Source organism: Pseudochaenichthys georgianus, chromosome 3 (assembly GCF_902827115.2).
Source record: "Pseudochaenichthys georgianus chromosome 3, fPseGeo1.2, whole genome shotgun sequence".
Classification (NCBI taxonomy): Eukaryota; Metazoa; Chordata; class Actinopteri; order Perciformes; family Channichthyidae; genus Pseudochaenichthys; species Pseudochaenichthys georgianus.
The window spans coordinates 36206211-36224813 of record NC_047505.1 but is presented as its reverse complement, the minus strand read 5'-3'; the positions used below and the strand labels follow the sequence as shown (position 1 = coordinate 36224813).

Sequence of the window (18603 nt, the reverse complement as noted above, 5' to 3'; positions counted from 1 at the left end):
CACGGTGGGCGGACTCATCACCTCCGTGATTTGAAAACTTCCATCAAACGAGTCCTTCGGTGGGCGGGAAAAAAACGCGTCAGAATCGTCACTTCCTGTACTGACAGTGGAGGTGTCCTGAGAGTGGAGGTCTGCACCGGAACTGTCCTGAGAGTGGAGGTCTGCAGGCAGGCTCCCATGCAAACTGATGGCACTTGTCCCTATAGCCTGTTTTAGCCTTGCAGTAATAAGTAGTGTACCTTTCTTACTGTCCCAAATGTGCACAATGTAGTGACTGCTTTTCGTCTTTTTGTTTACTTAGTTGTGTTCTCTGTATTTGATATGTCTGTGTTATGTGTAATAATGTGTAACGTTGCTGCCTTCTTGGCCAGGTCAGCATTGTAAATGAGATTTTATCTCAATGCTTTTTATCTGGTTAAATAAAGGTTAAATAAAAAAAGAAATCCCATAAACCCCTCTGTTTCAGCCCTGTTTCAAAAGTGCTGATTCTCTGTCTGTTACTTTAGCTGAAAATAAGGAGCCACTCCTCACGCCCCTCTGAGAGATATTTGGTTAAAAAAACAATGGCGCTCTAGGAGGAGATTCAGGTGATAAGGTGGGCGGGGGTTACCTTGGTTGGTGATTGGCTAATGGTTACACAAGCCAAAACAAAAAAAAATCGTTATTTTCAGACAGGTTTGTATATAAATGGTTCAGGACAAAAAGTGAGCGAATATTTTTTCCTGAAACGTTCAGAATCTCTTTACACAGAGAGAGAGGACACATGTTTATGTATAAAAGACATGAAAAAGTGGATTTTGCATTACAGGTGACCTTTAGGACAAGACATAATTGAAACAACAAAACACTACAGCAAAAACTAATTTTCCATTTGGCTCTCGTTCAGATCTGAATAAACAAAATGCTGAGCTCTGCTGTGTTGCTACAAAACTGCCTGCTTTTAGAAAAATGTAACTCCCTCCACTTCTTCTATGTACATTTTTTTGAGAAATGTCCAAACAAAATTAATGGAATTGTATTTTGCTGCTCTGTAAATCACTTGTTCTGATTCTCCGTGTGCAGCCTGCTTCACAACACAAGAGACACACACTTTGAACAACAACCCCTAACCACATCAGCTTTCCTGCTAGTCATCTGAATCATTTACAGTAACTTACAAACATGAACATACATGTTCACCAGCACCTTAGATTGTCAAACAATTGGATTAGAGACAGCATACAAATATATATATATATATATATATATATATATATATATATATATATAACATAGCAACTAAATGAATGGTATATCTGGATGCAGAATCATATCATAAAAGACTTCAAGCTTCTATAACAGCAAGTTGAGATAGCATCCCCAAGGTAGTAGGCTGACTTTCAATGTGACAAAACTCTAAAGTAGGGGTTTCACATGGTTTCATAAATAAAATGTGCAGGAGCTGGAAAATGTATGTCATTCATAAAAAAATATATGTTATGTTCCCTTGTATATTTAAATTATTTTATAATCACTTTTCGAGCAACTGGCATGCAAAATAATGTTCTTAGATGGTTCTTCTCACTAATATAGGACATCCAAAAGTTTAATTTAATGTATTTTAGGCTACATTTTCTGCTCATTGCAACCATCTCATTAAACTGTTGCCATTTGTTTAAACACTGGTTATTGTTTGTTGTACAGCTGTCGCAATACAGCACCAGACTCACAAATGTACATTAACTAATATTTTAGGGTATTCATTCATTCTGGTTTTGTTTCATTATGGACTGTTTGATATGCATCACTAGCGGTGGACCACATGTTTTTACAGTATGAAAGACTTTGATTTATTTTTGAAAGCTGTGCAGTCAGCAGTATGGGCTGTATATGGCCGTGCCAGCATCTGATCATTTTTCAAAGACTCATCACTCTCATTCTATATTAGCGCATGTGGTGTCTTTGCTTTGATGTGATTCAGCACAAACGAAAAGTTTCCTTTAAGCGCAATGACTAGATGAACAATAAAAGTTCAATACATCAGAGGATTATGTACTAATCCTGTGCAGCAACGTTATCATTACCTCCACAATCAAATAATAATAATAACTAGAGAATGCAATTCCTGAAGAAATTGCTAGTGGGAGTGCTTTATGCTGAAAATCGGACGCTAAACTGCTATGCTGAAATGTAATGTGTAAGAAGAAAGTGAAGAATTGAGATTGAAATGATACATGAACACTGGGGGCTTGAATGTGTGATGAGAGAAGAAAAGAAAGTAAAAAGGGTTGGAAAAGCAGCAGAATATTTGAACTGCAAACTTTTGAACTAACTTGATGGCGAATGATCTGTCGCAATGGCAACAGCATTTGATGACACCCCATAATACGCTTAGATGCGTTGATGGCTGCATCGTTACCAAACCTGTGAAGTTTTGGGGCGTTTGGAGCAGTTTCACTGAAGTTATGAGAAAACCGTGTTTCAAGGCGAGCATTGTGTTGCCATGGCAACGGCATTGGAAGAAATCTCAAAACTATAGGTTACTTACGTAAACCCAGTTCTCAGAGTAACACTCCGTTCGATGTCTCACTATGGGATGCGCCTCAACGCGTATGCAAACAGAAGCATCAATCTCATTACGCCAATCCTGATTGGCTGGTGATCTTGACGTCAACATCAGGGAATCCACCCACCCTTTAAGTAGCTCGCACTACGACGCAGCGTCATTCAAAATAAGCACCTCTTCTCGCTTCGTCTTAGCAAGAAGGGCCGTCTGGTGAGACATCTCACTTCATGTTACTCTGTGGACTGGGGTTACGTAAGTAACCTATAGTTCTCATTCATAACACTCCGTTCGATGTCTCACTATGGGATATTGAAACTCCCGTATTGCTAGACATGCTTATCTCGAAAATCACCAAAACCATCAGAACTTAACAGGTAGAACTCTGTCTCAACACGGGACCCAGCACTGCGCGGGCCACACTTGGAGCAGAGACATCTAGCCTGTAAAAGCGGACAAAAGTGAGCGGCGAGGACCAGCTCGCTGCTGCACAAATGTCTTGGATGGAAACACCCTTGAACAAAGCCCAGGATGTAGCCAGTCCACGAGTAGAATGAGCATGCAGGCCCGTTGGTGCCTGCAAACCCTGACTCGTATAAGCCAGAGCAATCGCTTCCACAATCCAGTGGGAGAGCCGTTGCATGCTAACGGGCTTGCCTTTCTGAGGGTTAGCCCAGGATATAAAGAGTTGGTCATTACAACAAAACTCTTTTGACCTGTCCATATAGATGCATAAAGCACGAACTGGACACAGCAAATTCGGCCGCTGTTCCTCAGAGGAACACAGCGGCGGAGGAAATGCCACAATGTCAATGGGGGTACATGAGCCAACTACCTTAGGTATAAAGGCAGGGTTGGGCTTCAGCAACACTCTTGTTTGCCCCGGGGCAAACTGAGTGCATGAAGGATGTACAGAGAGCGCAATTCAGGCGTAGGCCCAGGAAGAGTACAGTCTGGGCTGGAGACAACATGCTCTTTTCTGTGTTTATTACGAAACCCAGGTCGAGCAGGTGTTTTACGAGGACATTCGTCTGCGTAATAGCCTCTTGCTCCGACTGTGCGAGAAGGAGCCAATCGTCCAGATAAGTTGCCAGGCGAATACCCTGTTGTCTTAACGGGGCTATCGCGGCTTCCGTACAAACACTCGCGGGCTGAGAGACAGACCGAAGGGAAGTACTCTGTACTCGTAACAGACACCCTGAAAGGCAAACCTCAGATATTTCCTGTGTGGGTAATATACTGGGATGTGGAAATACGCATCTTTCAGGTCGACTGATGTGAACCAGTCGTTTTGGCGCACGAGACGCAACAGAGATGTGTGAGTGAGCATTCTGAATTTGTATCTTTTGAGATATTTGTTCAGAGCTCTCAAATCTAGTATAGGCCGAATTCCGTTCCCTCCCCGTTTGGGAACGAGGAAATACTTGGAATAAAAGCCGCTCTGACTCTGTTCGGCGGGTATTATCGATATAGCCTTCTTTTCTAGTAGCGAGAAAATCTCTTGGGCCGACTCTCCCCGGGCCTGTGAATACAGAATGCCCGAGATGTGAGGGGGGTGTCAGCGAATTGGAGCCTGTAGCCCCGTGTTACTGTCTTGAAAACCCAAGCAGAATCGGTGAGCATCCTCCACTTTTCGCTTCTCAAAGCGAGCGGAGATGTCACAGCTCTGTCGTCTGCCCTCAGTGTCTCTATTTGTTGTCTTATTGGGCCCTCTAGTGTCTGAACACGGTGGTACCCCAGGTTGACAACCCCGGCCGACACTGCGCATGTGCGTGGCGCCTTCACAATCCCGTCTATTGTCCGCCTTTTGAGAGAGGCCGTAGCCGCTCTCAAAAGAGGGGCAGACGACAGACTGTTTATTGTTTTTATTGTTTTTCTTTTCATTTTTATTGACTGCGCCCTTGGCTTCAAGCCTGGAAATGACAGTAGAAAATGATTTATTTTGAAACAACAATGATGACATGTGTTTGTGTGACTTAAACAGGCAGCGGAACTTGCTGTCTTTGATGTTAAGTCCATTTCCCTGATGGCGCGAACTTGAGGATGACGTTTTGGCATCACTCGAGGCGGTGGGAAGATGGGGGCATGGTGGCACCCCGAAAACACATGAGCATCCAACACTGGAACGTGCTCCGGAGCTGGGGAACAGGGAACTTCCAGCTCCTTCATCGAGGAGAGGAGAGGAGGCTGTCAGGCCGCCCGCTTCTTCTTCCTCGCCTGGTGGCTGAAAACCTGGGTCGGCTGCGCCTGAGCGGCAGCTGCCGGAACCGGAGATTTTCTTGGCAAGCTCCCTCTTACCTCGTGCCTGGGCTGGGGACCCGGGACGGGCTGCGGTCTCTGCTGCTTCGGTATTTTGAACCGGGCAGGACGTGAGACAGCTTGAGTGAAGGCCTGCCGCGGGACCATTGGAGGCAGAGCTGGAGAGCCTCGTCTCCCTTCCTCGTCTCCCTTCCTTTTTGACTCGCACCTCAGCTGCATTGAAGCTAGAGCGGAGCCAAATATGCCCTCGGGAACAATAGGCATGTCCAGAACATCCTCTTTTTCCCGGTCTGGAAGGTTGGTCAGGTTGAGCCACCTGGCTCTCTACCGCCAGTCAGAAGAGGAGTGGAGAGATTCAGCAGATTGTTTGCACTGAACACCTGGCTTTCAGCTGTCTGTACTGACCATTCTGTGCATTTTATTGACAATTTTAACTTTTTCTGGGACCGCAGACATCTTTTCAAGGCAAATGGAGTTTGCCTGAACAAGTCAGGAGTGAAATTGTTTATCTCTAACATATTCAACTGCCTGCGTCATCAATCTGTTCCCTCTGCCAAGGACAGCGGCAAGAGGAATCAAAACAGGAGATAGACACAACACATCGCGCAGAAAACCCTGAAGAAGTATCACTGCACCCGCCTGAGGAATGTTCTGATTATGGGAGACCTATGAAACACACGGAGGAGTCCCCACCGCCCGTCACCCCCCCCCCCCTGTCAACGCCTTTGAGGATACTCCGTTCACCCTTTCGCCCTCGCCCACCCTCCTGGAGATCGTGGAACACAAGAAGGAGATACAGAGGGCTGGCACCGATTCCTTCCTGGATTTCAAAGACCAGACTAAGGCGATACGCAGGGCTGGCAGCATGTCCTTTACCCCCGCTCCTCAACGACGCCGACCAAAATCACCAAAGCAGAGACGCGCACCATCTCCCCCGGCTTCATCACCATGCCTACCACAATCATCCAAACCAAAACAATCTGCAAACTGATATCTGCTGGGTCCAGGCTCAAGGGCGTATGGCACTCTCAACTCTTTCCAGGACATGCCCGGGCCCTGCCTGCCAGTAGCTTTGCCGATATCTGTGTTGATAGGTAATAGATTAAGAGCGGTGAATGATCTTAGATACAGGAAGCACTCAAACGTTTGTGTGAGTTTATCTAATTTAGCAGTGATTCCATGTCAGCCACAGCTTGTTACAAAAAACATGACTGATAGTGTGTTTAACGAACTTAAACTAGCTTTATTAAATGTCAGGTCTTTGGCAGGAAAAACATTTTTAATCAATGATTTTATCACTGAGCACAATCTTGATTTTATGTTTTTAACAGAAACTTGGATTGAACAAAATAACAGTGCAGCGGTTCTTATCGAATCAACCCCTCCCAACTTTAGTTTTATGAGTCAGGAAAGAATGCATAAGAAAGGGGGTGGAGTTGCTATTCTGTTCAATGATTCCATTCAATGCAGGAAGACATCGTATGGAAACTTTGATTATTTTGAATATGTGGCCCTTCAGCTGAAATGCTCCTCTCGAGCTCTGTTCCTAAATATCTATAGAACACCCAAATACTGTGCAAGCTTTTTTGATGACCTTACTGAACTGCTGTCTATAGTGTGTATTGACTTTGACCGTCTAGTCATTGTTGGTGATTTTAACATCCATGTTGACAACCCCCAGGACAGAGGGGCTAAAGAACTGTTTTGTGTTCTTGATAACTATGGACTGACTCAGCATGTGACGGAGCCCACGCACAATAAGGGGCACACTCTGGACTTAATTATCTCAAAGGGTCTGAATATCTCTAAGGTTGTGGTGACTGATGTTGCACTGTCTGACCATTCCTGTGTTTTCTTTGAGAGCTCTATTTCTGTTCACACAAGTGTTCAAAAAGAGGTAACCACAAAGCGATGTTTAACTGAAAATACTAGGGAAATGTTTACTCAGAATTTTTCTTCCTTGCCCCTGCTAACACCTCAGTAAATGAGCTAGTAGATCATTTTAATTCAAAAATTAAAAATGTTATAGATGCCATTGCTCCAATTAAGGTAAAGGAAGTGACTGGGAAGAAAATATCTCCATGGAGAAAGGCCATGACCGTTAAAACAGAAAAAAGAGAATGTCGAAAAGCTGAACGCAGGTGGCGAAAAACAAATCTCCAGGTTCACTTTGAAATTTATAAAGAGAGACTTGGCCTTTATAATTTGGAATTGAAAAACGCACGACAATCATTCTTCTCTGACATCATTACCAAAAACAAAAACAACGCACGTGCCTTGTTTGCTACCGTCGACAGACTAACTAACCCCCCAGTGTCAGTAGCCTCTGAATTTCTATCCACCAGGGCGTGCAATGATTTTGCCTCCTTTTTCACTGACAAAATTCAGAAAATCAGACAAGCAGTCAGTGCCTCTGCATCAGGAACAGCAAATGTGTTGTCTCTGTGTCCACTTAACATCAATTCAGACATCATGACACAATTCCATCAGATTAATGATAAAAACCTGGAGGACATTATACAACTTCTGAAATCCTCCTCCTGCTGCCTTGATATTATTCCAACAGGATTTTTCAAAGATGTTTTGCCTTGCATGGCCTCAGAACTACTTCATATAGTAAACAAATCTCTTCACTCAGGTATTTTTCCACAGGCCCTGAAAACTGCAGTCATTAAACCGCCCTTAAAAAAGAATAATCTAGATGCTTCAGTAATGAACAATTACAGGCCCATATCAAACCTGCCATTTCTAGGTAAGATCATTGAAAAAGTTGTTTTTCAACAGTTGAGTAATTTCTTGCATTTAAATGGTTGTTTCGATGTGTTCCAGTCAGGCTTTCGTCCAAACCACAGCACTGAGACTGCTCTTGTAATGGTCTTTAACGACATCCACTTAAACACAGACAGTGGCAGAACTTCAGTGTTAGTATTATTAGATCTCAGTGCTGCGTTAGACACTGTTGACCACAGCATATTACTGGACCGACTGGAAAACTGGGTGGGACTTTCGGAAACAGTTCTAAATTGGTTTAAATCCTACTTAAAGGACAGAAACAACTTTGTTTCCATCGGTAAATACACATCTGAGTTGACAAATATGACATGTGGGGTTCCTCAAGGCTCCATCTTGGGGCCTCTTCTCTTTAACATCTACATGCTACCACTGGCTCAGATAATGAAGAACAACAAAATAAGTTACCATAGCTATGCAGATGACACACACATTTACGTAACAATTTCACCAGGAGACTATGCTCCAATTCAAACACTGAGTAAGTGCATTGAACAAATCAATGACTGGATGTGTCAGAACTTTCTCCAATTAAACAAAGATAAAACTGAGGTAATGGTTTTTGGAGCCAAGGCAGAACGTTTAAAAGTTAGCACTGAGCTTCAGTGTGCAATGTTCAAACCAACAGATAAAGCCAGAAATCTAGGTGTAGTCATGGACTCTGACCTGAGTTTCAACAGTCACATTAAAACAGTTACTAAATCAGCCTACTATCACCTAAAGAACATATCTAGGATTAAAAGACTAATGTCACAGCAGGATTTGGAAAAACTTGTCCATGCCTTTATCTTCAGTAGACTCGACTACTGCAATGGTGTCTTCACAGGTCTCACTAAAAATCTATTAGAAAGCTGCAGCTGATTCAGAACGCCGCTGCTCGAGTCCTCACTAACACTAAGAAAGTGGATCACATCACTCCTGTTCTGAAGTCTTTACACTGGCTTCCTGTGTGTCAAAGAATAGATTTCAAAATACTGCTGCTGGTTTATAAAGCACTGAATGGTTTAGGCCCAAAATACATTACTGACCTCCTGCTAAACTATGAACCATCCAGATCTCTCAGGTCTTCAGGGACTGGTCAGCTTTCTGTCCCCAGAGTCAGAACTAAACATGGTAAAGCAGCGTTCAGTTATTATGCTCCAAATATCTGGAACAAACTCCCAGAAACCTGCAGGTCTGCTGCAACTCTGACTACTTTTAAATCCAGGCTGAAGACTTTTCTTTTTGTCGCTGCTTTTATTTGAACTATTCATATCTTAAACTGCACTGTAACTTTTATCCATGTACTTTTTCTTGTAATGTTTATTTGATTAGCTTTTCTTTTTTAATGCTTAATGTCTTTCATTTTTTTTTTTTTTTGTAAAGCACTTTGAATTGCCTTGCGTTGAAAAGTGCTCTATAAATAAACTTGCCTTGCCTTGCCTTACTGTATCACCATCATTCCCAGTGCTTTGCTCGTGGCTTGGACTGCACAGCGCTGCACACAGAGGCAAATGTCCGTGATCGCTGCGATCTCGTCCCACACGGAAAGACTGGAAGTAGCTGCCTCTTCGTCCTTGCAGCTTGGGGCAAGTTCTTCCCCTCGTAGCGAGATCTGGAGGTCTCCTTTGCCACTTCAGGCCATGCGATGTCCAGCCTGGACGCAGCGCGTTGACACACGGCCTGCAAGTCCATGCTTAGGACGGGCGAAGCTGGTGTGCTCTCGCCCGGGGGAGCGGACATCGCTCCCGGCTTTGCAGCCTGAGCCGATGAAACGAAGATGTCATCCTCATCCGAGTCAGACAGGAGGAACTCAGAGGTATCCTCTTCGTCCTCCATGTAGTCCAACTCCAGGACATCCTCCGCGGGTGGAACCATGGTGAGGTCCAATTGGGAGCACCAGCTTGACACAGCGCGGGGCTCCGCTCTCGCGGCTCTTGCCACCACCGGGTCCCAGCCTGAAACGGCGTGGGGCTCCGGTTCAGCGGCTGTCGCTGTTGTTGAGCCCCAGTCTGACACAGCGCGGGGCTCAATCTCTGTGGCGGACGCCACCATGTCTTGATTGACGGCTGGCGAATCAGCGGACATGAGGGGGTCCTGTCCCGACAAGCTAGCTTGGCGTGCTAACCGTCGGCGGAGGCTCTTAATGGTGAAGCGGGTACAATGCCCGCATGAGCCGGGGTTATCGATAGCCTGCCGGGCGTGTTCCAGCCGGAGGCAGGACGAGCAGACCTGGTGTGAGTCTGTGCCTGAGATCTTAAACCCGCAGAGAAGGGTCCATCTTCGATCGCCGGGGTGTCGGCGTGGAGTGGACACGCTAGTAACAGGTACGTTACTGAGAAAAAATCCAACCTTGCCATTAGTCCGAAAGGAAAAAAGGCGACGGTGTAGATTTTATTCTTTAAAGAATATTAACTGGTGTGTTAATACCTTTTTTTTATCTCTGTCTCCTCTGGTGTGAGAGAGAAAAGAGAACGTCCTCTTTACCGTGGTGTCTGTGTGGAGGGAAGAACAAACTAGCAACAGGTATGTTACTAGCTTGAAGAAAAAATCAAACCTTACCGTTATTTCGACAGAAAGAAAGGGCGAGGCAGATTACAATATTAACTGGTGTGTTAATATTGCTCAGTCTTCTTGCAAAGCAAAAAAGTAACCGGCAAGCGCCCGTCGACCGAATGTTAGCTTTGGGTTCAGTCTGTGGCCCTTTAAGCTAGCCCGGTTACTGATAAATCGAGATGTGCTCTGAAGCGAGAAGAGGTGTTTGAATGACGCTGCGTCGTAGCGCAAGCTACTTAAAGGGTGGGTGGATTCCCTGACGTTGATGTCAAGATCACCAGCCAATCAGGATTGGCGTAATGAGATTGATGCTTCTGTTTGCATACGCGTTGAGGCGCATCCCATAGTGAGACATCGAACGGAGTGTTATGAATGAGAACTGTCCCGTAGATGTCTTTACGGCTGGACTGTTAGCACACTGCTATCTGAAGTCTGCTGCTCTGAGTGTGTCAGTTGGAGTGATGACATCATCGTGTTCCATGACACAGGTGTTTATAGTTGAGCCAACGAGCACTGTAGAGATCACAGGCTTCCATTGTTCTGAATCAGAGATAAACCTCTTACATGTGAACGTTTTGTGGAAGAACCGTAACAGATATCTGTGAAATTTCAAAACGTGAAGCATGTCAAGGAAGTTGAGTATCTGAAGTGTAGTGTAATACTTGTGTACTTTCGGGTTAATAATGTGGCCTTTTTGGCAGTTTAACTAAAGGTGTGCGGCTACTACCGTGAGGAAATATCAGCCTGAAATTACATGGGCTTCAATGGAGGAATTTTGAACGTTTTTGTCACTTCATGCCCTCAAGAGGCATTTTGTTTAATTATTTTTGTTTAATTATTTGTCATCTTTCAAGCTACGAGATGTTTTCCTACGTTTTTCATGAAAAATTATGTCTCAGGAATGTAGGGTTTGGGAATTATGGCAGTTTTAAAAAAATATATGAAGCCAAATTTCAAGATTTCCTATAGCTGTGACATCACGCATAGTTAATGTTCAAATCTGAAGAAAACCTCTTTAACAAGGTCTGAACAATGTTTAATATCTCTAAAAGTAAAAATCAGATTTAAAAGTTGTGTTACACGAATAATATCAGAAAGATGTGTAACATTTTAAAGTTAGAATTGAGGTTTCTGAGTGAAAGTATGAATGAACAGTTAGCAGTTGAAGTCGCATGAAGATTTGTTGAAGTCTGAAGATTTTCTCCATTGACTTCAATGTTATAGCCATCGATTCCCGTTTCTGCGATGTTCAATGCGGGAGAAGAAGCGCGGCAAAACAAGTTGGCGGAATAATAATAAACTTTTCAATAACATATAGTTGGAATGCTGTTATCAGCATTCCCACTAAATAATACATTTTATTTAGAGGCCTTTCAAAGCACCCAAGGACACCTCACAATTCAGAAAATATACTTTAAAAAAACTGTACAAAAGAGCAGTAACATAGAACATGTAGAGAAACAGGGGACATGACAGTGAGTAGGCAGATCTGAAAAGGTGGGTTTTCAGTTGGGATTTGAATGAGGCGATTGTGTCCGACTGTCGGATGTGAGTTCAGAGTTTGGGAGCAGTGCAGCTAAAAGTCGAAGCACCAATGGTGGCGAGGCGTAGGGTGGGGACGGTTAGCAGACCAGCAGAGGATGAGCGGAGGGCGCGAGAGGAGGTGTACTCCCGAAGGAGGTCGGGCAGATAGTTGGGGGCCAGGTTGTGGTGGGCTTTGTATGTGAGCATGAGGTTTTTGTACTCAATCGTTGTTGTTGTTGTTGTTGTTGTTGTTGTTGTATAGGGAGCCAGTGCAGTTGGATGAGGACGGGGGTGATGTGGTCAGAAGACTTGGTGTGATTCATACAGAACTCCGGGCAGCAGAGTTCTGTATGATTTTGAGTTTAATGAGGAATTTTGTTAGGAAAAATATGACTCGTCACCGGCTTGAGCTTCAATATCAGGATACATGTATTTACTATCCTTGCAAGAATGGAATAGTCATCACATACAGAGATTCATGGGACAAGTAGTTCCCCTAACAGTGTCCTTCACATGCTTTATATACAAGATAGGCCGTTATTCAGTCACAATATACATGTATACCGGTACAAAGCAGTGTGTAATGTTTAGTTCAGATTAGCTAAGGCCAACGTAAGCAATAAACATGACAGTCATACAGTATGTCTATATCCATAGAGGCTGAATCATCATGTTAATCGTTGTCAATAGCTATCATCTGCCTAAAACAGTGTGTCCTGACGCTCTTCTAGGTAATCATACATCCTGTTACGTACACAGCTACGTAGGGCCTTTGTTATCATGTGCTACTCTGATATTAGAAGAGTACATTCAGTATTTTCCCAACACATTTGATGGGAAGGCAAGAGAGGACAGCATTGCAGTAGTCAATATGGGATGTTACAAATGCATGAGCCAGAACTTCAGTATCACATGATTATAGTTCTTTACTGCATGACTTTGGGATTTTGACCTTGTTTTTTGGGGGGGAAATCAAAGTTGTGGTCATCACCTGTTATTTCACTTTATCCTTTGAGACATAATTTCTATTTTTTCTCTATTTTATTACAGTGACACACTACCAGTACCATGCCAGGTCACAACTGCTGACTCAGAAGTGTTAAAGTCATCATTAAGTCAGTCACCCAGAGCAAAGGCACGTCAACCTTAATATCAGTCGAACTTGTTTAAGAGGATTTACTTCATCATTTTATTCTTGTTACACCTTATATTATAGAAACGTTTTCAATCTAGACAAATTGAGGTTTAGCATTACATGTTTAGGCTTGTTAAGAATAGCAAATGATCCATGGCTTAAAGGCTTAGAAACAAAAAGGGATTTAAAACTGATTTTTTTTCTACAAAGCTTGTATTATCAGGATTCAATTTATGAGCGCCTAAAGGGTGGGCACAATAAAAAGAGGACACAATGTTAAGAGAAAGTGTTGAGGGGTAAAATGACTTGCTTTGTTAATTTACTGTGATGAAGACAAAAGGAAACAACTCTGTAAAGTATACTGTTAAAAGCAAGGATACAAAGACGATACATTTTAGGATAAATACAATTCCTAACTACCTTTAAAATGTCCATCCCCTATGGTACCAAACAATGTCTTTAGCCATGAGCAGAAAAGGACATAAGGCATTCTCATTGTGTGCGATATATCTAAATGCATATGTCAAAAACTGGAAACTGCTTTACTCTGCTGAGTATGGCCGCATATTTACTTTATTCCTGCATCACTGAGAGATGAAAATAATCTGAAGCTGATTTGGAGAAAGTAGGGCAAAGAAAAGAGATGTTATGCTGGGCATTAGTTTCCACTATTATAATGGTCAGAGACGATGGGTTCATTTCTGCTCCTTAGTCACAGAGTAAAAAGGCCTGAGTCTGAGAATCTTGTTCAAATCAAGCAGTGTGATTAAAAAAAAAGTACTTCTTATGCATGAGATGTGAATACAAATGTAGAATTTACTATATGACAACTATGATAAGCAATATGAAATATATAATTAATCATGTTAATTTGAATTGAATTGCTTAACCCCTCCCAAAGCGTACTGCTTTTGTCCAATCACAGTTTAACATCACATAAACACAAACTCTCGGAGAGAAACTCCCTCTATAGGGAACTTTGGGATTTTAGCCTTTGCAGACCATTTACATGCACAAACACCTATACAACATACTACAGGAAAGAGACAACCCCAAAAAGCAAAATAGGGCCCCTTTACATTTAAAATAGATTTGTTGTTTATCATGTCAAAATGTGTCAGATGTATAAATGCAGCATATTCTGTAGCTCATAATCCGTCTTTGTAGTTTGAGATGAGGTTGAGTCATCGCTGAACAACAATGAGTCTTTGAGTCGACACGATTTAACTGTTTTCCTCAGACAAAAGCATATTTACTGAGGAATGCAGCTGCAGCAACAATGTCTTTGCAGGCTAATCCTTGTCAACAACGGCCTGCCATCATGTCAGTGGCCCATGCTTCTGGTTTAATCTCACCTTCTCTCGGTCTTCTCCCTGTACAGACTGCATGTTCATGAATTTGGTTGGTGCAAAAAAGATAAAAATAAAAACACAGCAGTTATGGTGATGCTTCTTTCTTGAGGCACAGATAGAGATTGCCTTAATGACTCCTTCCTGTTTGGAAGAATCACTCTTCATTTCAGGGCTACTCTATTTCCTCTCAAAGCCCAGATGAGCTCACCTACATTTCTCCTTAAATATTATGCCAAACCTGACAGCTGCTTTTATTAAAACACTGTTCATCATTTTACAAGATTTTTTACAATCCACTCCTTTTTTCAGCTTAAAAAACACAAGTTTCCTCATCTAGCAGAATTATTTCTCCCCAAATGAGAAAGTTAAAACGTGTCTCCTCTTCGGTTGCCCTCTTTTGCTTTACAAACATATCCAAAGCTAATTTACTGTGCTTCACTTGCCAAAATTAAAGACAGACGCATCACTTTGAGGCAGTGTGACATCTAATTGTAGGTAGTTTTATTTGACAAGAGCTGCTGCACTCCACAGACAGGCTGCTGAGCACAACATGTTTTAACACTGACGTGGAAATGCACAGAGTGATGAGATTATTCAAATTATTCGCAGTGAAAAAGGATGCTGTATACTTCAAATGAGATTTCACCCGGTGACTTTGACTGACACAAAGAAAAGACGATGTGTCTTTCAGGTTCATAGTTGGTGCAAGACTAGGCTTCAGCATGTGTCGACATTATCATGAATAGCCTGTGCAGAATAACGCAATCTTGTACTACGTACCTGCAACATTGGTGAAGAAACTTGTAAGCCTAAACCAGCAAGTAAAATGTGTTCACATTTCTGTTCGGCTGCATTACCTTAAAAATAAAGTCAATTTCATTTGTTAATGCCCAGTTTGTGATGCATCAAAAGGTTATTTATTTTTTATAAAATGTCCTTTAATTCTTAATATAGTTCTTCTGTAGGAATTCTAAAAAACATTGGGGACCTTTTTTTTTTTTTTTAAAGCTTGAGAAAAGAAATACAGTTTGTTGTCTGCCATAATAATGTATTTCTTATAAGTTATATCCATGTCTAACAAATGTTTTATAATTGCAATAGTATGTTTTTATGTCGTATAAATCCATGTGGGCTCGGCACTTGTATCTGCATGACAATAAATAACCAACAACTAACGAATCTATGAATTGTTTACGTGTTTATTGTATTTATATGGTAGCTTTTATTTCAGACATGTTGATTTGGATTGCATTAGATCGAACATGTACCTGTGATATTGTGTCCACCTCTACATTAGAGTCTTTGTTTGCAGCCTTGCATTTCACATGTTTCATCATGTATTACAGCACCTCACTTTGTCATGTGACTGGTTCTGATTAGAAAGATCTAGATAGGTTTCTTCTCGCCTTCTCCCTGTGAAGTCCTCTGAGACATACTTGTGATGAAAGGCTCTATAAATAAATGAGCCTGAACTTAATGTGATTCGCATCTCACAATCTCTGTGTCCACATCATATCGACTTTCCTTAATATGTTGGCTTATTTCAAAGTACAAATATTCAAAACACTTCACTAAAGAGTCTGCTGCTGGCAGTGAATAATATCAACTGAAGGCACTTTATGTAAAAGGTGCTGGTAATAAAAAGTCAGAAGGAGACTGATAGCAAAAGTGTAATCTCCATAAAGAAAAATGCAGCACACTCATTCTCGAGAAAAATTGTTTTGTGTGATAATAAATTAGATGTAGAACCGCACAGATTGTGCAATTTTACATGCATGACCACACATACTGATCAGAAAGACATTTTTTCATTTAACCAACATTTGAACTGTAGAGAAGATGCAGCATACAAGGTGGTTATTTTTGGCTAAATGTATTCAATTGGCTGTGAGTACATGATTATATATGGTTGCATTGGTGCAGGCGTGTCTGCATGAATACATGTGACAGCATGATGAGATCCAGTCTGATTGAAGTGGTATGTCTTCCTGTGGATATCCTTAAGCTTAAAGTTAACACATACTGCAATTAATAGTAAAACAAAAACCTCAACTGGAAAGCAGCCTAACACCTGGCACCAAAATTACTTTATATTTATACCAAGGGTATAAAGATTTGTTTTGTGACTCAAATTAATAGACTTTTCTCAGGCTGAATTAATTGAAAGTGATCCTGCGTCTCGAGGGAAATCTTATTTTTTCTTGTCGGTTCCCCCGACCCACAAAGAGTGTGTAGTAAAGGGTCAGCCTCCTACACCATCTGGAGGGTGGATTTCATTTCGGTGAACCATTTCTACCATTTAATGGGGGGATTTGGAGACAATCATGAGGTCAGCCTCAGAACAGCACCTTTTCAAGCTGGTAGGGATTCAGTGTCTCCTCTCAACCTTGATGTGGAAAACGGCCTCTATAATATATAGCACTTAATTAAAGGCATCACTTCAGGAGAGGGCTATGTAAAAAGTATTACAATTATATTCTTATCTTCTCTGGGTTGTCAAAGACTAATCCTGGCATGTCGAGTGTGTGGTTTGTTGATTAATGGATGGTGTCTGCACAGCTGAGCAACTTACAGTGGTACTGCCTTTGTTTCTGGGACGTCACAGTGATGATTACAGGATAACCTCTCTCACACGGTAATTAATCAGCCCACAAGAAGAGCATTCATTCAGAGCTCAAGTGACAGGTGCTTGGCTGGGTGTATCCCACATAGCAGGTCCCTAATACCAACCTCAAAGTGTCCCTGCAGCTGGCTCAAATTCAAAGTAAATCGATAAAAGGTGCAGGCCAAACCCTTGCAGGTGTTTATTGCTGGTCAGTTAAATGTTTACACAGCTTTGTGGTCGTCTTCATGACAAAATCCAGTGATTGTACTCACAAGGACATGCTTTGTTCTTTCAGCAATTCCCATTAAACAGAGAAGAGGTTCATAAATAACGTGAACAAAGTAAAAACCAGAGCCGAAACTAATCACCAATGACACTCAATCATCATCACACTGAAAACAAGCTAATCTATGAATCGGCATTTCAATGTGACGTCTGGTGATTTAGCTGAGATTTCTTATTATAATTTCAATCCACTTGAATTATATTCATGTTTACACAGTGTACAGTTTGCAGTCTAAAAAGCATCACACAGGCCATTTGAAGTTAGTGGAAAGCATTATACTGAGATTTGATTAGAGCAATTAAATGTTTCTCTAGCTCACAATTTCAGCATATTTAGGAAAGGGAAATACGGTCCACAAAGACCCTCTGTAGGGTGCAGTGGCTGTAGATGTCTGAGGTTTGGTGGGAGTAATCTGCCAGAGTGCAGACATTTTCTTGATCAATCGTTCGGTCTGAAAATTAGAAGAAATCCCAACAATATTCTAGAGCAAAACGTTTCTATGGTTGATCTAGTTATCAGCCACCATAAAATCCATGGCAAATTATTTTTAATATCGATATTAATAGTTTCAAGTATATTATAAAAGACAAACAGTTGTTACAGCTCCTTAAATGTAAAGGTTATGGAAACTTAAATTGCTTTTTGTGTGCCAGATATTGTTGCAAACTATTTCATCTTGGGCTCTGACAAAGAGTGATAAACCTTTTGACATTTCATTCATGGACTAAGTGACTGATCAATCAAACAGTAAAATAATGTGCAGAATAATTGAGAAATAAATTATATGCCAGGACAAGGGAGCATCTTTAAATTGTTTGCTTTGTCAAACCAACAGATGTATTGTTTAAACTACAAAAGGTTTGACTGATTAAACTTTTTGTTCTACATTTAATCAGTTGTATTGCGGATTACTCTTCTGTTAATTGACTGAACAATTATTGTTTTTTGCGGCTCTAGCCAATCACGTAACAGTGAAATGAAATCCTATTCCATACTCAGCATTTCAAACGTAAAAAATTGACCTTCAGTAAACGTTTTTTTCATCAACTTCAATCGGAGGGCACAAACTCCTACACACAGTTTATTGACTTCCAATCTTGTGGGTTAAAATGAGATTAAATGAGCAAAAAAGCCAGAAAATACTTTTTCTTCACATCATTGTATCTAGCGAATAGAAAATTCCTGACACTGCCAACTAAAGAAAATACCTTTTTTGCAGTATGGCAGGTCTGTTAGCAGAGATGAATGGGCAGCTTGCTCCTGCATGCATTGATCATCTCACCGCCACAAATGACTGTTGCTGAGCAGATAGGGGAGGTGGCCTGTCATTACATCTGGATGTATGGAGGAAAGGGTAAATGAGGTCACTCTAATGCTCTTTGACTGACAAGATAAACTACAGACAGCCATTAATGTTGAATCATATTTTTGATTTAAAGCCATGAATATGCACCTGAGTTGAAAGCAATCAGGTTTAAAGTGTTTTCTGTATTTAATATGGCAGCATTTTCGCCGCTGAATCAGTTTGTCTATACGATCAAGGTGTACGATAATCGGCCCAAAGGACAAAGATGC

At 41.7% G+C, this 18603-nt stretch overlaps 1 long non-coding RNA gene across 1 annotated transcript in view; it reads right to left on the bottom strand.

Annotated features, from left to right (window-relative positions):
* Positions 1–18603, bottom strand: part of LOC117467592 (uncharacterized) — a 44109-nt gene that overhangs the window by 23848 nt on the left and 1658 nt on the right. The window contains exon 2 of the long non-coding RNA XR_004554397.2: positions 18237–18362. This is a non-coding gene — a long non-coding RNA (uncharacterized lncRNA). The remainder of the gene's footprint in view (positions 1–18236; positions 18363–18603) is intronic.